The sequence below is a fragment of the Ranitomeya imitator genome, chromosome 5 (assembly GCF_032444005.1).
Source record: "Ranitomeya imitator isolate aRanImi1 chromosome 5, aRanImi1.pri, whole genome shotgun sequence".
NCBI classification, from domain to species: domain Eukaryota; kingdom Metazoa; phylum Chordata; class Amphibia; order Anura; family Dendrobatidae; genus Ranitomeya; species Ranitomeya imitator.
In genome coordinates this window covers 407,780,646-407,803,721 of record NC_091286.1, presented here as the reverse complement: position 1 = coordinate 407,803,721, position 23,076 = coordinate 407,780,646, and positions in this window count along the sequence as shown.

Genomic DNA, 23,076 nt, shown 5'->3' with positions numbered 1-23,076 from the left:
TGGAGGGACACGCCTATAGGCTGAAATAAGTTTTGTTCAATATTAATATGATTATTAACTTCTTATTACTTTAATTTTACTGCTTAACCCCTTTACCCCCAAAGGTGGTTTGCACGTTAATGACCGGGCCAATTTTTACAATTCTGACCACTGTCCCTTTATGAGGTTATAACTCTGGAACGCTTCAACGGATCCCAGTGAATCTGACATTGTTTTCTCGTGACATATTGTACTTCATGTTAGTGGTAAAAATTCTTTGATAGTACCTGCGTTTATTTGTGAAAAAAATGGAAATTTGGCGAAAATTATGAAAATTTCGCAATTTTCCAACTTTGAATTTTTATGCAATTAAATCACAGAGATATGTCACACAAAATACTTAATAAGTAACATTTCCCACATGTCTACTTTACATCAGCACAATTTTGGAACCAACATTTTTTTTTGTTAGGGAGTTATAAGGGTGAAAAGTTGACCAGCAATTTCTCATTTCTACAACACCATTTTTGTTTAGGGACCACATCTCATTTGAAGTCATTTTGAGGGGTCTATATGATAGACAATACCCAAGTGTGACACCATTCTAAAAACTACACCCCTCAAGGTGCTCAAAACCACATTCAAGAAGTTTATTAACCCTTCTGGTGCTTCACAGGAATTTTTTGAATGTTTAAATAAAAATGAACATTTAACTTACAATTATGGATGGACAAATGTCTTTTTTCGGCCTTACTAACTATGTAACTTTTTTTCACAAAAAATTTAATTCAGCTCCAATTTGTTTTATTTTACCAAGGGTAACAGGAGAAAATGGATCCCAAACATTGTTGTACAATTTGTCCTGAGTACGCCAATACCCCACATGTGGGGGTAAACCACTGTTTGGGCGCATGGCACAGCTCGGAAGTGAAGGAGCGCCATTTGACTTTTCAATGCAAAATTGACTGGAATTGAGATGGGACGCCATGTTTCGTTTGGAGAGCCCCTGATGTGCCTAAACATTGAAACCCCCCACAAGTGACACCATTTTGGAAAGTAGACCCCCTAAGGAACTTATCTAGAGGTGTGGTGAGCTCTTTGACCCACCAAGTGCTTCACAGAAGTTTATAATGTAGAACTGTAAAAATAAAAAATCATATTTTTTCACAAAAATTATCTTTTCGCCCCCAATTTTTTATTTTTCCAAGGGTAAGAGAAGAAATTGGGACCCCAAAAGTTGTTGTACAATTTGTCCTGAGTACGCTGATACCCCATATGTGGGGGTAAACCACTGTTTGGGCGGATGGGAGAGCTCGGAAGGGAAGGAGCGCCGTTTGACTTTTCAATGCAAAATTGACAGGAATTGAGATGGGACGCCATGTTGCGTTTGGAGAGCCACTGATGTGCCTAAACATTGAAACCCCCCACAAGTGACACCATTTTGGAAAGTAGACACCCTAAGGAACTTATCTAGAGGTGTGGTGAGCACTTTGACCCACCCAGTGCTTCACAGAAGTTTATAATGCAGAACCGTAAAAATAAAAAATCATATTTTTTCACAAAAATTATCTTTTCGCCCCCAATTTTTTATTTTTCCAAGGGTAAGAGAAGAAATTGGACCCCAAAAGTTGTTGTACAATTTGTCCTGAGTACGCTGATACCCCATATGTGGGGGTAAACCACTGTTTGGGCGGATGGGAGAGCTCGGAAAGGAAGGAGCGCCGTTTGACTTTTCAATGCAAAATTGACAGGAATTGAGATGAGACGCCATGTTGCGTTTGCAGAGCCCCTAATGTACCTAAATAGTAGAAACCTCTCACAAGTGACACCATTTTGGAAAGTAGACCCCCTAAGGAACTTATCTAGATGTGTGGTGAGCGCTTTGACCCACCAAGGGCTTCACAGAAGTTTATAATGGAGAGCCGTAAAAATAAAACAAAAATTTTTTCCCACAAAAATTATTTTTTAGCCCCCAGTTTTGTATTTTCCCGAGGGTAACAGGAGAAATTGGACCCCAAAATTTGTTGTCCAATTTGTCCTGAGTGCGCTGATACCCCATATGTGGGGGGGAACCACTGTTTGGGCACATGGGAGGGCTCGGAAGGGAAGGAGCTCCATTTGGAATGCAGACTTAGATGGAATGGTCTGCAGGTGTCACATTGCATTTGCAGAGGCCCTAATGTACCTAAACAGTAGAAACCCCCCACAAGTGACACCATTTTGGAAACTAGACCCCCTAAGGAACTCATCTAGATGTGTTGTGAGAGCTTTGAACCCCCAAGTGTTTCACTACAGTTTGTAACGCAGAGCCGTGAAAATAAAAAAAAAAAATCTTTCCCCCCCAAAATTATTTTTTAGCCCCCAGTTTTGTATTTTCCCGAGGGTAAGAGGAGAAATTCGACCCCAAAAGTTGTTGTCCAATTTGTCCTGAGTACGCTGATACCCCATATGTTGGGGTGAACCACCATTTGGGCGCATGGGAGGGCTCGGAAGGGAAGGACTGCCATTTGGAATGCAGACTTAGATGGAATGGTCTGCAGGCGTCACATTGCGTTTGCAGAACCCCCAATGTACCTAAACAGTAGAAACCCCCCACAAGTGACCCCATATTGGAAACTAGACCCACCAGGGAACTTATCTAGCTGTGTTGTGAGAACTTTGAACCCCCAAGTGTTTCACTACAGTTTATAACGCAGAGCCGTAAAAATAAATCTTTTTTTTCCCACAAAAATTATTTTTTAGCCCCCAGTTTTGTATTTTCCCAAGGGTAACAGGAGAAATTGGATCCCAAAAGTTGTTGTCCAATTTGTCCTGAGTACGCTGATCCCCCATATGTTGGGGTAAACCCCTATTTGGGCACACGGGCGAGCTCGGAAGGGAAGAAGCACTGTTTTACTTTTTCAACGCAGAATTGGCTGGAATTGAGATCGGACGCCATGTCGCTTTTGGAGAGCCCCTGATGTGCCTAAACAGTGGAAACCCCCCAATTATAACTGAAACCCTAATCCAAACACTCCCCTAACCCTAATTCCAACGGTAACCCTAACCACACCTCTAACCCTGACACACCCCTAACCCTAATCCCAACCCTATTCCCAACTGTAAATGTAATCTAAACCCTAACTGTAACTTTAGCCCCAACCCAAACTGTAGCCCTAACCCTAGCCCTAACCCTAGCCCTAGCCCTAATGGGAAAATGGAAATAAATACATTTTTTTTATTTTTCCCTAACTAAGGGGGTGATGAAGGGGGGTTTGATTTACTTTTATAGTGGGTTTTTTAGCGGATTTTTATGATTGGCAGCCGTCTCACACACTGAAAGACGCTTTTTATTGCAAAAAATATTTTTTGCGTTACCACATTTTGAGAGCTATAATTTTTCCATATTTTGGTCCACAGAGTCATGTGAGGTCTTGTTTTTTGCGGGACGAGTTGACATTTTTATTGGTAACATTTTCGGGCATGTGACATTTTTTGATCGCTTTTTATTCCGATTTTTGTGAGACAGAATGACCAAAAACCAGCTATTCATGAATTTCTTTTGGGGGAGGCGTTTATACTGTTCCGCGTTTGGTAAAATTGATAAAGCAGTTTTATTCTTGGGGTCAGTACGATTACAGCGACACCTCATTTATATCATTTTTTAATGTTTTGGCGCTTTTATACGATAAAAACTATTTTATAGAAAAAATAATTATTTTGGCATCGCTTTATTCTCAGGACTATAACTTTTTTATTTTTTTGCTGATGATGCTGTATGGCGGCTCGTTTTTTGCGGGACAAGATGACGCTTTCAGCGGTACCATGGTTATTTATGTCTGTCCTGACCCAATCGCATGCTCTTCACCTGCAGCACTGGATAAGAAATTGCCAGTGCCATCTATTATATCTGTCCCTTTGATCGCGTGTTATTCCACTTTTTGTTCAGCGGTATGATAATAAAGCGTAGTTTTTTGCCTCGTTTTTTTTTTTTTTTTTCTTACGGTGTTTACTGAAGGGGTTAACTAGTGGGCCAGTTTTATAGGTCGGGCCGTTACGGACGCGGCGATACTAAATATATGTACTTTTATTGTTTTTTTTTTATTTATTTAGATAAAGAAATGTATTTATGGGAATAATATTTTTTTTTTTTTTCATTATTTAGGAATATTTTTTTTTATTTTTTTTTACACATTTGGAAAATTTTTTTTTAAATTTTTTACTTTGTCCCGGGGGGGACATCACAGATCAGTGATCTGACAGTTTGCACAGCACTCTGTCAGATCACTGATCTGACTTACAGTGCTGCAGCCTTCACAGTGCCTGCTCTGAGCAGGCTCTGTGAAGCCACCTCCCTCCCTGCAGGACCCGGATCCGCGGCCATCTTGGATCCGGGCCTGGAGCAAGCAGGGAGGGAGGTAAGACCCTCGCAGCAACGCGATCACATCGCGTTGCTGCGGGGGGCTCAGGGAAGCCCGCAGGGAGCCCCCTCCCTGCGCGATGCTTCCCTGCACCGCCGGCACATCGCGATCATCTTTGATCGCGGTGTGCCAGGGGTTAATGTGCCGGGGGCGGTCCGTGACCGTTCCTGGCACATAGTGCCGGATGTTAGCTGCGATAGGCAGCTGACACCCGGCCGCGATCGGCCGCGCTCCCCCCGTGAGCGCCGCCGATCGCGCTGGACGTACTATCCCGTCCGTCGTCATGGGGGCCCACCCCACCTCGACGGGATAGTACGTCCGATGTCAGAAAGGGGTTAAAGACAATCTGTCAGCAGGTCAAAAGTGGTAATTTATTGCTCTTAGTTTATTTTCATTACTTCCCTAAGTATTCTTTTGTTTTTTTTTCTAAATACGTTCTAGAATGTGACTGACATATTTTTTGGGGCCGCGTCTTTAGGCTGCTCTACATCCTTACCTAATGAGCAACTCCCTCTTGATAAAAACCATAAAAATAGCACTAAATAAAAAGACCCGCATCTCTGGAATTGTATGGTGGCTTATAAAAAAAGAAAAAAAGTGGAATACTCAAGGAAGCAGCAAGAATAGAACGTGAGCAAAAACTGGACAGTTTTCATTCCATGATAGGTCCATTTTTATATTAAGCAGAATTAAGTATGTTAACTAGCTGCTATTGCTAATATGTAAGGTACCCAAGCGGGGTAGTCATGCGCGAGCTGCTGCTTCCACTCGCTCTGGCACTCCACAAACAATACGTGTCCCCGTCCTGATGTTCTGCTGTGTGTGGGGTGCATCACACTTACTTTTTTTTGGCCTGCAGGCCTCCATTGGCTGCAGGTTTTCCTCCTCTGGAACCTTGGCAGCAACCAATCCAGGGGACACAGGTTTTATAAAAACAATCAAAATTTTGGCAGTCTTTACAAATGGGCATACAGTATAAGGCCCAACAGGTTGTCATGTTTCCCACAAATACCAGACACAACTTCAGCACTAGTTTTCAGTATATTTGGGACATAGTAGTGCATCTTCATCACAGGCGGACCTATTGGAACGTGTGGAGGTAGATCTAGACCTGGAATAGTTGCTGGTCCTTGATTTGGCACGAGATCGTCCAAATGGATTCTGCCATCTGTATACTCTGAAGAGTTGCTTATCCTGAACATTTTGCTGGAATTTTTTGGCTTTTGTCGATTGGATATCGCTGGCCCATTTCTGGAGCTCAGCGTCGACTTCATCATTCAATTTTTTGAGAGCATTCCCTGTCATGTCTTTTTGTAGGGTAGCCTGTAAGCCATCAATTTCTGTCTCAATAGATTCCAGTGATTCATGGTTCATCTGTTTAAGAAGAACCATAAAGCCCTTTGAGCAGGTGTTGGAAAGCTCCTCCCATTTACCCTTAAAGGGACTCTGTCACCTGAATTTGGAGGGAACAATCTTCAGCCACAGGGGTGGGGTTTTCGGGTGTTTGATTCACCCTTTCCTTACCCGCCGGCTGCATGCTGGCTGCAATATTCTCTGTCCTCCAAGATTGCCTTGTGCAGGCATGTACTACCGAGGACAGAGAATGAACTTCAATCCAATATTGCAGCCAGCAGGTAAGGAAAGGGTGAATCAAACACCCGAAAACCCCGCCCCTGTGGCTGAAGATTGTTCCCTCCAAATTCAGGTGACAGAGTCCCTTTAAAGTCCTCATTAGCTATAGGGAATGAAGGAAAAACCTGTATACGAAGGCCCCTTGGGATGAGGTCTTTTTGAATATATTTCTCCAGAAATTCGTGGTTCCACCAAATGCGTGTTCGTTTACGCAATAAATCCTTAAAACGGAAAATAACCTTCTGTAATTCTCTATTGGGCCCACCATTGCCCACTTCTGCATTATCATGGAACACATCGTTGAGTACTATTTGTGACTTTACTCTTACGCTAGGTACACATGATTAGGGCACTGAGTGCACTTTTTTTTGCACGGGCTTACCCATTATATATTATGTGCAGGGACCTTGCTCTGCATTTTCTCCTTTTGGGTTACTATTTATTACTAGTGAGGGGTTTTTGGAGAGGTAGTTTCCCTTCGGTTATTCACTGGAACAGCAATATTATGACGTATTACTGATAATCACTTTTAAATGTTTGTATCAATGAAGATATTGTTTATATATAATTTTACTGTATGCTCCTTGTTCTCTTTGTTCTATATATAATTCATGGAGCGGACTTAATTTGTCTGGGGGCCCTTTAATTCTTTGTGCCTTTGCCCAGACTGTCGATATGATTTTGGGAATTTGTTTATCATTAAATACATGCTACAATAGAGCCTATTGCAATATGTATTCTTATCATTAGCAGCTAATCACAATCATATAATGTACTGCTTTTTATAAACTTTATGAAATGCAGTAAATCATACTGCTCCATAAAGGCAACCTGTCAGTTTCACCAAGCACTCTAAACAGCCACCATATCTTTAGTGAACTCTAAATGAACAACCTAGAAAGCCCCTTTTTCTGGCTTATAGATTTTTGAATGTCCATAACATCAGTTTTATAACTGGGCTTTCAATTTGCTAATTTAGTCAGTGATTAGTTGTCTTCCCTTTGGCTCTTTGCAAATCTCATTCTTATGTACAACATTTTGACTCCTTGGCAATGCGCAGTGAAGATAGGTACATGCCCTACAACTTCATTGGTGCACTCCACATGTCCAGCAAGGCAGCAGTGTGTTAGGACTCAGCCAGCAGTTACTGCAAGCTATTTGCACTTCATGTGGCTGGATGAGTCCTGTGTGACTGCTGCTAACCTGGGCATGCTCCTGGTTTATTTTGCACATTGCAAGGGAGGCAGAAAGGCCCAAGAATGTGCAAGATATGCAAAAAGACTATTGCAAGTCATGTAACTCATGCCATTAGGGCATGATAACATGATTAATGGGAATAATACAACAGGCAACATGTGGGTTGATCAACCTCCAATTAACTGTGTTTGTAGAAATAGCACACTTTAAATTTGCCCAACAATAATAAACATACGGTAGTTTACATAGGTTGAAAAAAGACCTCGGTTCATCAAGTTCAACCTTTCTCCACCAATTGTACATTTTGTCACTAAATAAACTATAACCCACAATATTATTTCTACTGAGAAAATCATCCAGCTGTCATCGGCCACCACTACCTCTTGTGGTCGGGCATTCCACATTCTGACTGCTCTAACTGTAAAGAACCCTTTCCTATTTAGCTGCCGGAATCACTTTTCTTTTACCCCAATAATGAGTGCACCCTGGTCCTTAGTGTGGTCTTTGGAAGGAATAAGTCATGTGCAAGTCCTTTTGTATTGACCACACATATTTATACATATACAATAGCATGTAAAAGTTTGTGCACCCCTGGTCAACGTTAACAGTTAAGCAAGTTAAAGATGAAATGATCTCTAAAAGGGCTAAAGTTAAAGATGACACATTTCCTTCGTATTTTAGGCAAAAAGAAAGAAAATATATATATTTTACATTTTAAAAATTACAAAACGGAAAATGGGCCAATGCAATAGTTTGGGAACCCTGCATGTTTAGTTCCTAGTAGCACCCACTATCACTGCTTGTAAATTCTTTTTTCAGCCAGTCAAGAGTCTTTCAATACTTGTTTGAGGGATTTTCATCCATTCAACCTTGGAAAATTCTTCCAGTTCTGTGAGATTCCTTGGTTGTCCTGCAGGCACTGCTATTTTGAGGTCTCACCAGTAGCGTAGCTACTGGGGGGGGGGGCAGAGGGGGCCCTCGCCCAGGGCCCAGTCCCATGAAGGGCCCCCCGGGATCCGCCGCCGCTTCTGTTATAAGGTGGCATTGAGGGAGAGCACGGCAAAATGCATGCTCCCCTATCTTCCTGAGACGCTGCACGCTGGCTAGCACATCGGCAGAGTCCTCAGTGTAATGTGTGGCCGGGGCTCACCTGATATGTTTCTGCTGTCAATGCTGCAGTCAGCTCTGCTCCTTGCTCTGGCTCATGCATGCTGGACCTCCCCTGGGTCCTAGTGCTCATTGTTAAGTTACCTCAGACACTGCCTGGGCCTGACCCCATCGCATGCTCTTCACCTGCAGCACTGGATCAGAAATTGCCAGTGCCATCTATTAACTACCTGCAAACATCATCTGAGGGCAGCCAGAATGTATTACGCTAATTACATTCAGTTATGTAATGATCACTGTGGGGTGTATGTGATAAGATGGGAGTGTGGTGGGAGCTGAAGGGGTGGTGGAGGGAGGACGGGGCAGGGGGCCTTATTATTAGTGTTTAATGTTTGGCACTACATCACATGTGCTGTTTGGGGGGCTGAAAGGGAGGTAGGGGGCTTATTTTTCTTACAGCCAGGGGTCTTATTATAAGCTCAGCCTGTGAGTATAACAAGCCCCCATACAGTATCCATGGCATGAGTTGTGTTATATTTAATACTGTTATAGTAAGCAACTTATTATTATTAAGTTATTAAAGCTCTCCTGACCAGTGATACAGTGTCCCAGCCGGGTTTGTTCCCACGGTCAGTAAACGGTGCAGGTTGGACGCTGTGTACTTGTGCAGCGTACATCCCGCAGCGTCCAGATGTTACAGTATAGTGGATGGGGTTTCAAGAAATCCCATATCCACTATGCGTGCTCCGACACCCGCGGAAACGGATATGTGCTACGTCCAAATTGCTGCCAATTCCTGAACTTCTGCACATACCCAAAAGCTGTGGCGTTTCAGAGAAAATCATACTAATAGCTGTTGGGGAGTAAGCAGTGCAGTGCACTAGTCCAACAGACAGGTCCCCAGCGGCTTCTCTCCGGCTGCTGACAGTGACTGACAAGTCTCTGTTATACGCCCACGTAGGATGACATTTGTCAGTCACTGTCAGTGGGTAGGGAGAAGCCGCTGGGGACCAGTCTGTAAGACTCGTGCACAGCACCGCACTGTCAGCGGGTGGGGAGAAGCCATCAGGGACCTGTCTATAGGACTCGTGCACAGCACCGCACTCTCAGCGGGTGGGGAGAAGCCGCCAGGGACCTGTCTGTAGGACTAGTGCACTGCACTGTCAGTGGGCGGGGAGAAGCCACCAGGGACCTGTCTGTAGGACTAGTGCACTGCACTGTCAGTGGGCGGGGAGAAGCCACCAGGGACCTGTCTGTAGGACTCGTGCACAGCACTACACTGTCAGCAGGTTGGGAGAAGCCCCAGGGACCTGTCTGTAGGACTCCTTCACAGCACCACACTGTCAGCGGGTGGGGAGAAGCCGCTGGGGACCAGTCTGTAGGACTCGTGCACAGCACTGCACTGTCAGTGGGTGTGGGGAGAAGCCGCTAGGGACCTGTCTGTAGGACTCGTGCACAGCACCATACTGTCAGCACTGTCAGCGGGTGGGGAGAAGCCGCTAGGGAACTGTCTGTAGGACTCTTGCACAGCACCATACTGTCAGCACTGTCAGCGGGTGGGGAGAAGCCGCCAGGGACCTGTCTGTAGGACTCGTGCACAGCACCGCACTGTCAGCGGGCAGGGAGAAGCCACCAGGGACCTGTCTGTAGGACTCGTGCACAGCACCACACTGTCAGTGGGTAGGGAGAAGCCACCAGGGACCTGTCTGTAGGACTTGTGCACAGCACCACACTGTCAGCGGGTTGGGAGAAGCCACCAGGGACCTGTCTGTAGGACTCGTGCACAGCACTGCACTGTCAGCGGTTGGGGAGAAGAAACTGGGGACCTGTCTGTAGGACTCTTGCACAGCACCATACTGTCAGCACTGTCAGCGGGTGGGAAGAAGCCGCTAGGGACCTGTCTGTAGGACTCGTGCACAGCACTGCATTGTCAGCGGGTGGGGAGAAGCCGCCAGGGACCGGTCTGTAGGACTCGTGCACAGCACCGCACTGTCATCGGGTTGGGAGAAGCTGCTGGGGACCTGTCTGTAGGACTCGTGCACAGCACTGCACTGTCAGTGGGCGGGGAGAAGCCACCAGGGACCTGTCTATAGGACTCGTGCACAGCACCACACTGTCAGTGGGTGGGGAGAAGCTGCCAGGGACCTGTCTGTAGGATTCATGCACAGCACCACACTGTCACCGGGTGGGGAGAAGCCACTGGGGACCTGTCTGTAGGACTCCTGCACAGCACTGCACTGTCAGCGGGTGGGGAGAAGCCACTAGGGACCTGTCTGTAGGACTCCTGCACAGCACCACACTGTCAGCGGGTTGGGAGAAGCCACCAGGGACCTGTCTGTAGGACTCGTGCACAGCACTGCACTGTCAGCGGTTGGGGAGAAGAAACTGGGGACCTGTCTGTAGGACTCTTGCACAGCACCATACTGTCAGCACTGTCAGCGGGTGGGGAGAAGCCGCCAGGGACCTGTCTGTAGGACTCGTGCACAGCGCCGCTCGCTCCCCAGCAGCTATTAGTATGTTTTTCTCTGAAATGCCGCAGCTTTACCGAGACAAACATACCTGGTGAGATACTACAGCTGGGGCCTGATACACGCTGCACATAGTTTGAATAGCCTGTATTACCTGTCAGGCTTCCTTTAAAGAGGTAGTCTAGGCTTGGAATAAAAGTGTGCAATCAATCTATGTGACTGCAGATTGCCAAATCATGGCAAGGTGCAGTGCGCCTGCTGCCATGAGTCCGTTCAGGTGCGATCAAGTGGTCATGCAGGCGCATGTTTGCTATTTACACAAGCTGCCTAAATACGTTTGGCGTCTTTCAATAAAAAAGAATTGAGAGAAGCCGAAAGAGAGTAGTTGACACATGACTGCAAGTTGTATACCTGCGGTCACATGACCACCTGCTCACATCACCAATATTATTACTGTACACAGGGCCGGTTTTAGGCAAAGTGGGGCCCAAGGCAAAGTTTAAAATGGGGCCCCAAATGCTAACATATTGCACATGACACAGAAGCATTTCGGTTGTACTTACATGCACTGATCTCAGGCTGCTAAACAAGTGTGATTGACAATACTGAAGTCGTTGGACGCTTGTTTCCCAGCCTCTTTCCACCGTCTGAGAAAGAATGATGGGGACAGAACCATCACTAATAGATCACTAACAGATCACCATACAGTATCATGTTATCAGCAGTACATCTACTGTTTACACCGGCGATGTGTTGCTGAGAACAAGGATTTTTATTCCGGCATAAACAATCCAATCACCCAATGAATATGCTGCATTTTGCTTGTTTGGTAAAATACACCCCATACTCCTCCATATATTATAATGTGCACCACAGTCCTCCATATTGTAAAATGTATAATACACTCCTCATAATCCTCCATATAGTATTATACACTTCCCATAGTCCTACATATAGTATAATACACTCCTCATAGTCCTCCATATATTATAATATACTCCTCAGTCCTCCATATAACATAATACACTCCTCACAGTGCTCCATAAAGTATAATGCACCGCCATAGTCATCCATGTAGTACAATTCACTTCCCATAGTATAATGCACCCCATAGTTCTTCATATAGAATATCGTATTCCCCATAGTCCTCTATACAGTATAATGCATCCCACATATAGTATAATGCAGCCACCACCCCACAGAGTATTATGCAGCCACCCCACAGAGTATAATGCAGCCCTCCCACAGAGTATAATGTAACCTCCCTATAGAATATAATGCAGCCCCCCACAGTAGTATACAGCAGAGCCCACAGTAGTATACAGCACTGCCCACAGTAGTATACAGCAGAGCCCACAGTAGTATACAGCAGAGCCCACAGTAGTATACAGCACTGCCCACAGTAGTATACAGCACTGCCCACAGTAGTATACAGCAGAGCCCACAGTAGTATACAGCACTGCCCACAGTAGTATACAGCAGAGCCCACAGTAGTATACAGCATAGCCCACAGTAGTATACAGCAGAGCCCACAGTAGTATACAGCACTACCCACAGTAGTATACAGCACTGCCCACAGTAGTATACAGCTGAGCCCACAGTAGTATGCAGCAGAGCCCACAGTAGTATACAGCAGAGCACACAGGAGTATACAGCACAGCTCACATCCCCCCTTCCCTCCCCGCCTCTCTCCTCCCGAGAAAGGCCACACAGTCCAGTAAAAAAAAAACATGAAATACAAGCTCCTTACCTCCCCCCGAGCCCGCGCTGCTCCCTGCTCCTGTGTCGGCGGCTGCCACCCCACTGCCTGGGTCACAGTGAGTGCACGCGCACCCGCTGTGTCAGAGGCAGAGCGGGGAATGATGGGAGAGGGAGCGTCAGGTGACGCTCTCTCCTCCATCATTGCTTTGAACTGTACCGGCAGACGCCGGTATAGTTCAATGCGGCGGGGGAGTCGGCGCTGCCTCACAGGGGCCCCATAGCGGCTGCGTGACTTGCCGCTAGCTGGGGGCCCCTGGGGGAGTGGGGGCCCCAGACAGTTGCCTGGTCTGCCTGCCCCTAACGCCGGCCCTGACTGTACATGGGAGGACTCTGGAAATTATTACTGTACAAGGGGGGACTCATGGGCCATTATTACTGTACGTACATGGGGGACTCAGGGGACTTTAATAAATGTTAATATAGGTAGAACTCAGCACTCAAGAGAGGTATTCAACAAGAATTACATTATATTCGCAATCCAATTAGTCCAATGTGAATCAAATTTCAGGGGGCCGCCATATAGTGTGGGGGCCATTACACAGTGTGAGGACTACTGTTGGGGCCATTATACAGTATGGGAGTTAATGAGAGGGCCATCACACAGCTTGGGGGTTAATATGGGGACTACTGTGAGAGGCCCTCATAAAGTGTGGGGGGCATACTGTTTAGGGGGCATCATACAGTGTGGAGACTAATATAGAGGCTAATATAAAGTGTGAGGGCCAATATATAGTATTGGGGCTACTGTGGGAGCCATGAGACAGTGTGAAGGCCATTACATAGTGTCGGTGTTACTGTAGGGGTCATTATATTGTGTTTGATGGAGCAGTGGGCCCATCAGACTGTGTATAGGGCTCTGTGGAACCATCCTGCTTGTATGGGGGAACTGCAGGCCCTTCATACTGTGCATAGAGGAGCTGTGGACACATCGTACTGTGTATAGCGACCAGGTGGGCCCATAATACTGTATATGTGGAAGCTGTGGGCCACTCATACTGTATTTAGGGGAGCTGTAGGGGAAATTTACTGCGTATAGTGGAGCTGTGGGTCCCTCATACTGTGTATAGAGGAGCTGTACATTTTGGGGACTCGGGACAATATTAAATGTTAAGTGGGCACTTAAGAAGCATTATTGTTATAGGGGCACTCAGAATTTTGTGACTGTCAAACGTGGCATTATCAGTAGCATGAGGAGTTTGTGCAGGCAGGGAATAGATGGGAACGGTGCTGGAAAAGTGAGAAATCATATGTGTCTTTGTTGTAATCTCTGCAGCTGAGTCCTGGCTGGAGAAGTTGTCATGTCGGTCTGGGCTATATGGAAAAGATGGGAAAACTGAATGTTTCCATCAGAAAGAACGTCACCTGTAAGCCACTATTTATAACTGTAGTGTAATCTCCTGTATGCAGTAGTGGTATCTAGCACCATATGGCGGTAATAACAGTGTTTTTTTAATAGAGATTTATTTTCAGTAATACCATGGTCATCGGCTGATGTTCCCCCATGCCGACAATTTGGGTATGCCACTATAGTTGTAATCAGGGTCACCTGGTGTTAGGGTTGGCGGAACGCACCGAATATATTTATTAAGTGGGATTGGTGCGTTCGCAACCCGGGATCCACCGTGCAGGAAAGAACCTGCTGCTAAGTAAATGGCGGCACTATATGGCGGTATAAACCAGCTCTGTAAGGCTGGGTTCCCATTGCGTTATGGGAACGCGCTTAACGGACAGCGTCATACCTCCCAACCGTCCCGGATCTAGCGGGACTGTCCTGATTTTGACAGTCAGCACCGCGATCCCGGGCGGGACATTAATTGTCCCGCACTGGTTGGGAAGTGTGTGTATCACCCGGTCAGCTGAGAGCTCCCTGAGTCCCTGCACCCGGCCCGCACAGCAGCAAACCACATGATGGCTGCTCTGTGCACAGGACCTGTGATGAGGTCACAGGATGGGCGGAGTCAGGGGGTCACATGATCGGGAGGAGGACCTTCGTGTACAGGACGTTGCTGGTTGTCATGGCGCCGGAGGAGGGTAAGGCAGCGTATGTGTGAGGTCAGGAGGTGTTTACAGTGTGGATGTAGGTGTACGCAGTGGAGCCGTGTGTGTGCAAGGTATACGGAGCGGAGCAGCTTGTGCAATGTGTATGGAGCGGAGCGGTGTGTGTATGAGGTGTATGGAGTAGTGCCGTGTGTACGAGATGTATGGAGCGGAGCCGTGTGTACAAGATGTATGGAGCGGAGCCGTGTGTGCACAGTATAGAGCATCATGTGCGGTCATTATACAGTATGGAGCATCATGTGCGGTAATTATACAGTATGGAGCATCATGTGCGGTAATTATACAGTATGGAGCATCATGTGTAGTCATTATACAGTATGGAGCATCATGTTCGGCTATTATACAGTATGGAGCATCATGTGGGGCCATTATACAGTATTGAGCATCATGTGGGGCTATTATACAGTATAGAGCATCATGTGGGATCATTATACAGTATGGAGCATCATGTGCGGTAATTATACAGTATGGAGCATCATGTGTAGTCATTATACAGTATGGAGCATCATGTGCGGCTATTATACAGTATGGAGCATCATGTGCGGCTATTATACAGTATGGAGCATCATGTGTGGCCATTATACAGTATTGAGCATCATGTGGGGCCATTATACAGTATTGAGCATTGTGGGGCCATTATACAGTATGGAGCATCATGTGTAGTCATTATACAGTATGGAGCATCATGTGCGGCTATTATACAGTATGGAGCATCATGTGCGGCTATTATATAGTATGGAGCATCATGTGCGGCTATTATACAGTATGGAGCATCATGTGTGGCCATTACAGTATTGAGCATCATGTGTGGCCATTATACAGTATTGAGCATCATGTGGGGCCATTATACAGTATTGAGCATCATGTGGGGCCATTATACAGTATTGAGCATCATGTGGGGCCATTATACAGTATTGAGCATTGTGGGGCCATTATACAGTATGGAGCACTGTGTGGCCATATTTTTTTGTTTATAATTATTCTTTATGAACAGTGTGATCAGCAGTGCTAAATGGGTCTGGTTGAGACATGGATATGGGTGGGAGTAGTGAATGGGTGTGGTCAGAGGCGTGGCCTAAAATTTGCCGCGGCGCACAACGCGCGCCGCAAACTTTGTCCCTCTTTCCCAGCTTCAAAAGTTGAGAGCTATGCAGCGTTGCACGGCGAAATTAACGCCGTGCAACGCGTCCGTTAGCGCGCCCATTCACGGCAATGGGAACGCGCAGCACTAGCGCGTGCCATGTTCGGCACGCGCTAGCGACGCGCCGGTGTTTCCTGGCGCGCCGCGGACGCTGCTCGCAGCGTCCGAGGCGCGCCCGCGGTCCGTTCCCCGCTCTCGCAGATCGGGGATCTGCGAGAGCGGGGACGTTACCGCGACCCCAGGACGCGGCCTCATTAAAACCATTGCGTTAGCGCAACCCGCTAGCGCTAGCGCTAAACGGGTTGCACTAACGCAATGTGACCCTAGCCTTAGCTTCACAGAGCAGCCGAGAAGGCAAAGCTCTGTGCCCTGTTAGACTTTCACAGAGGCACAGGCCAACTACCCAGATGTGAGCAGTGAGTGGTCATGCATGCACACAAAACTCCTCGCTGGAGGTGCCAGCATTCTAGGGGCTTATTTCAGCCGGGTCCCTGAACACACTTAAATACAATCTCCTCGCCGGAGGTGCCAGCATTCTAGGGGCTTATTTCAGCCGGGTCCCTGAACACATTCAAACACATGACCACACTGGCGCAAAGCACATAACATAAGAGGATACCAGCGCATGGCCATGTGGCCATGCAAGCCTTAAATAGCTGCAGCACGTATAAGACCTTTCAGAGAAGGACCAATGGAATTGCTGCAGTACCTGAGCATGTGACCCTAGATCTCCACTGAGAGATCTTGCCCTGGGCATGCTCAGTGTGCAAAGCAGAACTTAGTCCTAGTACCTACAGGACCTTCCGTGAGAAGGACCAATGGAAGTCGCCGCAGTACCTGAGCATGTGACCCTAGATCTCCACTGAGAGATCTTGCCCTGGGCATGCTCAGTGTGTGCAAAGTAGGACTAAGGGTACCGTCACACAGTGGCATTTTGATCGCTATGACGGCACGATCCGTGACGCTCCAGCATCGTAACAATATCGCTCCAGCGTCGTAGACTGCTGTCACACTTTGCAATGTACGACGCTGGAGCGATAATTTCATGACGTATGTGCGATGTAGAAGCCGTTGGTTACTATGCGCACATCGTATACAATATCGTGCACACCTTTGTTACACCATGCGATCATGCCGCCACAGCGGGACACTAGACGACGAAAGAAAGTTTCAAACGATCTGCTACGACGTACGATTCTCAGCGGGGTCCCTGATCGCAGGAGCGTGTCAGACACAGCGAGATCGCTGGAACGTCACGGATATATCGCTGGAACGTCACAAATCGTGCCGTCGTAGCGATCAAAATGCCACTGTGTGACGGTACCCTTAGTCCCAGAAAAGCCTGCTCGCCGCAGATCAGTGCAAGGTACAATAGCAGAGCCAGGAGAGGCAGTAGTTACCCTTTGCACAGAATCAGTCTCAGTGAGACGCTGGGAGCGACGTCTCCGCTGAGCAGGCTCCACTGCGGCCGATACAGAATGGGAGACCGCAGCAGACACAGATCGAGATTCCCCCTGTGCAGCAGAGGAAACTCGACTCCTAACACCTGGTTAGGGGCCCACTCAGATGTTTCACCCCCCTGAGCTAAACCCCTAGCTACGCCTCTGGGTCTAGCCACAGTTTTTCAATGATGTTCAGATAAGAAGACCGTGAAGGCCATTATAAAAGCTTCCTGTTGCATCTTTTGAGTTAGTCTATTGTGGATTTTGGTGTGTGTTTAGGATCATTATCCATTTGTAGAAGCCATCTTCTTTTTAACTTCAGCTTTTTACAGATAGTGTTATGTTTGCATCTAGAATTTGTTGAAATTTCATTGAATCCATTTTTCCCTCTACCTCTAAAATGCTGCCCATGCCATTGGCTGCAACACCACCCCAAAGCATGAATGATCCACCCCCTATGCTTAATGGTTGGCGGGATGTTCTTTTCCTTAAATTCTGTGCCCTTTTTTCTCCACAGATACCTGTGAAGAAGAGAGGTTTTCTTCTGATGACTCTTCCAAGGAGGCCATATTTGTGCAGGTGTCCAAGAACAGTAGATCAATGTACCACAACTCCAGAGTCTGCTACATCTTTCTGAAGGTCTTTTGCAGTCAAGTGGGGGTTCTGATTTGCCTCTCTAGCAATCCTACAAGCAGCTCTCACTGAAATTTTTATTGGTCTTCCAGGCCTTATTTTTACCTCCACTATTCCGATTAACCGCCAATTGTTAATTACATTTCAAACTGATGAAAGGGCAATTTGAAAATGCTTAGCTATCATCTGATAGCCTTCTCCTGCTTTGTGGGCCTCCGCCATTTTCATATTCAGAGTGCTAGGCAGCTGCTTAGAAGAACTCAGGGCTGCTGTTTTTTGGCACAAGGTTAGAGGAAGCCGAGTTTTTATAAAGCTAGGAAATTTGCATCACCTGGCCTTTCCTAATGATGATAGTGAGCAAGCCATAACCCCCCTAAGGGTATGTTCAGTCAGTAAACGCTGCAGATTGGACGCTGCATACATCCGCAGTGTCCAACCTGCAGCGGCCAGATGTTACAGCATAGTGGATGGGATTTGAAGCAATCCCATCTCCACTATGCGTGCAGGCAGGGCCGTATTTAGAGTTTCTGCTGCCCTAGGCACTTTTAGTGCTGCCTCCCCCATTGGTGAGTATGACACTATCGGCATAGACTTTGGCAAGAATCGCTGATGTGAAAGTAGCCTTTTGCAGCAGATCGGGCAGTTTTTCTGCATCTGCCATGTAACGGATCACTTACGGCAATACTGCGTTTGGCCTCATTCATTCCCGATGGGATTTGTGGCACTTGCCATGATCTGGCAAATGTGGTACCATACCTCCCAACTTTTGAAGAAGGGAAAGAGGTATAAAGTTTGCGGCGCACTACGCCGTGGCAAATTTTAGGCCACGCCTCTGACCACACCCATTTCACAACTAGTCACACCCATATCCACGTCCCAACCACACCCATTTAGCACTGCTGATCACACTGTTTCATATACAATAATTATAAATTAAAATAGATATGGCCTCACAGTGCTCCATACTGTATAATGGCCACACATGATGCTCCATACTGTATAATGGCCACACATGATGCTCTATACTGTATAATGGCCACACATGATGCTCTATACTGTATAATGGCCACACATGATGCTCCATACTGTATAATGGCCACACATGATGCTCAATACTGTATAATGGCCATTGGCCACACATGATGCTCCATACTGTATAATGGCCACACATGATGCTCCATACTGTATAATTGCCCCACATGATGCTCAATACTGTATAATGGCCACACATGATGCTCCATACTGTATAATGGGCACACATGATGCTCCATACTGTATAATGACCCCACATGATGCTCAATACTGTATAATGCCCCCTCCCATCTTGTATGCGTGGCTCATCTCCCTCCCATCCCATATGCATGGCTCATATTCCCCCCTCCTCCTGTATGCATGGCTCATATTTCCCCCCCTCCTGTATGCATGGCTCATATTCCCCCCCCCCCCCTCCTGTATGATGGCTCATATCCCCCCTCCTGTATGCATGGCTTACAATTCCATCCCTGTATGCATGGCTCATATCCCCCCCTCCTGTATGCATGGCTCATAATTCCCCCCCCTGTATGCATGGCTCATATTCCCCCCTTCTGTATAATGGCTTATATCCCCCCTCCTGTATGCATGGCTCATAATTCCCTCCCTGTATGCATGGCTCATATCCCCCCCTCCTGTATGCATGGCTCATATTCCCCCCCTCCTGTATGATGGCTCATATCCCCCCTCCTGTATGCATGGCTCATAATTCCCTCCCTGTATGCATGGCTCATATCCCCCCTCCTGTATGCATGGCTCATAATTCCCGTCCTGTATGCATGGCTCATATTCCCCCCCCTCCTGTATGCATGGCTCATAATTCCCTCCCACCTCTTGTATGCATGGCTCATAATCCCCCCGTATGCATGGCTCATCTCTCCACCCCCCGCTCCTTCTCCCATGGCTCTGCTCCCCGTCCTCTTTCTTCCCCCTGTCCCTCAATCGTGCCCAAACAATACCATGGCCCTATCCGCCATGGTGCTCAGCTGTATCTGATCGCTCACTATTGCAGCTGCCTTTGTTTCTATTTGCTGGGAAATCCCAGACAGTGTCGTCATGCAGCAGCGAGTGACGGTGACAGTTGGGCGGCCGCTCTGTTACCTGTAATGATGGCAGAAATAGACTGAGGAGCCAGCGGCCGGCTGGGCAGGAGATGCCCCATTACTGTGCCCGCAGCGTGCCCTGCACACATTACTGTACTGCTCATACTCACCTGTCCCACACCGCGTGGCCGTGCCGACATCCCTCTGGCTCTGTCCTGACTCCCGGCGCAGCACCTTCTTCCCGAGTGAGCGGTCATGTGGTACCGCTAATTAAGGTCATGAATATGTGCATATTCATGACCTTAATGAGCGGTACCACGTGACCGCTCACTCAGGACGTGCTACAGACGCTGAGACAAGGCATCGCTGGAGCAGGGTGAGTATCTTCTTCAAGGAGGGTGGGTGGGAGGCAGGTGGGGGGTTGGCGGGCGGTCGGTCGGGAGGTGACCCAGGACTTTAAAGAAAAAAAAAAACCTTGTTCAGGTGCCGCCCCCCCACATCGTCCCCGCACTAGGCACGTGCCCTCAAGTGTCTAGTGGCAAATACGGCCCTGCGTGCAGGGATGCCTCCAGCTTCCCTGCGGAGATAGGCATGCGGAGCATCTTTTGAGACGTCAACATGTCAATTTATAAATTATAAATTTTCCTCCCAATGTATTAGGTGCAGTGATTCTGCATGGTTCAATGAACACATGCGGAATCACCTGCGTTCAAAAGCCGGTAGCACTGCTAGCAACAATGGTTTCTTTTAATTCGTTGACATTTGAGTATAAGTTTATAAGAAGGTATAAGTTTTCTGCAGAATTCTAGTAGTATATCCTTAAACCCTTCATGACCTTGAGATTTGTCGCTTCCCTCCTTCCCAGAGCCATAACTTTTTTATTTTTCCATCAATATGGCCATGTGAGGGCTTATTTTTTGCAAAACGAGTTGTGCTTTTGAATGACATCATTGGTTTTACCATGTCATGTGCTAGAAAACAGGGAAAAAATTCCAAGTGTGGTGAAATTGCCAAAAAAGTGCAATCCCACACTTGTTTTTTGTTTGGCTTTTTTACTAGGTTCACTAAATGCTAAAACTGACCTGCCATTATGATTCTCCAGGACATTACGAGTTCATAGACATCAAACATGTCTAGGTTCTCTTTTATCTACGTGGTGAAAAAAATTCTAAACTTTGCTAAAAAAAAATAAATTGCGCCATTTTCCAATACCCATAGCGTCTCCATTTTTCGTGATCTGGGGTCGGGTGAGGGCTTATTTTTTGCATTCCAAGTTGACTTTTTTATTGATACCACTTTTATGCAGATACGTTCTTTTGATCGCCCATTATTGCATTTTAATGCAATGCCGTGGCAACCAAAAAAACTTAATTCTGGCGTTTCAAACTTTTTTCTCGCTACGCCATTTAGCGATCAGGTTAATCCTTTTTTTATTGATAGATCGGGCGATTCTGAACGCGACGATACTAAATATGTGTAGGTTTGATTTTTTTAAAATTGTTTTATTTCGAATGGGGTGAAAGGGGGGTGATTTAAACTTTTATATTTTTTTTATTTTTTCTGATTTTTTTAACTTTTTTTAAAAACTTTTGCCATGCTTCAATAGCCTCCATGGGAGGCTAGAAACTGCCACAACTCGATCGGCTCAGCTACATAGCAGCGATCATCAGATCGCTCCTATGTAGCTGAATTCCTGCATTGCAATGAGCGCCGACCACAGGGTGGCGCTCATAGCAATCCGGCATCAGCAACCATAGAGGTCTCAAGGACCTCTATGGTTACTATGCAGACGCATCGCTGACCCATGATCATGTGACGGGGGGGCCGGAAGCGCCAGTTAAATGCCGCTGTCAGCGTTTGACAGTGGCATTTAACTAATTAATAGCGGCGGGTGGATCCCGATTCCACCCATTGCTATTGCTGGCACATTTCAGTTGTTTAAAACAGCTGACATGTCGCGGCTTTGATGCGGGCTCACCGCCGGAGCCCACATCAAAGTGGGGGGTCGGACCTCGGACGTACTATCGAGTCCGAGATCAGAAACGGGTTAAAGGGAACCTGTCACACCTCCATGGCGTTTTTAAGTAAAAGAGCCACTTTCTGCAGTACTAAGGCTGCATTCTGTGAAGGTGGCTCTTATGTTTGTGCTCCCTAATAACCCTGAAATATTAAGTTTTATAAATTGCGCGCCATACCTGTAATCTTTCTGGTGGGCACGTTTTTTCCCCCGGACCAGCGTCGGACTGGAGTACCTTGGGCCCACCAGAGAAAATCATTCTTGGGGCCCACTATGTAGCTACATAGAAATAAATACAAGACCACCAATTGTGTGATAAAACACGCTAATATCAGGGTATAATATAAGGTAGTACACGTCTTAATTATGTAGCAGGGGGTTGGGGTAGCCCCCTCAAACAAAATAAAGTAGCCCCCTCATAGGGTATAAAGTATCCCCCTCACAGAATATAATGCAGCCACCTATAGAATATAATGTAGCCCCCCCCATAGAATATAATGCAACCAGCCTCAGAGTATAATGCAGCCCCCATAGGGTATAATGTAGCCCCCTTAGAGTATAGTGCAACCCCCCTCATAAGGTATAATGCAGCCCCTTCATGGAATATAATGTAGCCCCCTCATAGGGTATCACGCTGCCCCCTCTGATAGGGTACCATGCAGCTCACCCTCATAGGGCATCATGCAGCTCACTCCCCCCATAGGACATCATGCAGCTCATCCTCCCCATACGGTATCAGGCAGCTCACCCTCCACATAGGGCATCATGCAGCTCACTCCCCCCATAGGGCATCATGCAGCTCACTCCCCCCATAGGGCATCATGCAGCTCACACCCCCCATAGGGCATCATGCAGCTCATTTCCCCCATAGGACATCATGCAGCTCATTCCCCCCATGGGGTATCAGGCATCTCACCCTCCCCATAGGGCATCATGCAGCTCACCCCCTTGCCCCATAGGGCATCATGCAGCTCTCCCCCCTGGCCCCATAGGGCATAATGCAGCTCACCCCCCATAGGGCATCATGCAGCTGACCCCCCTTGCCCCATAGGGCATCATGCAGCTCACACCCCCTTGCCCCATAGGGTATTATGCAGCTCACCCCCCCTTGCCCCATAGGGCATCATGCAGCTCACCCCCCCTTTCCCCATAGGGCATCATGCAGC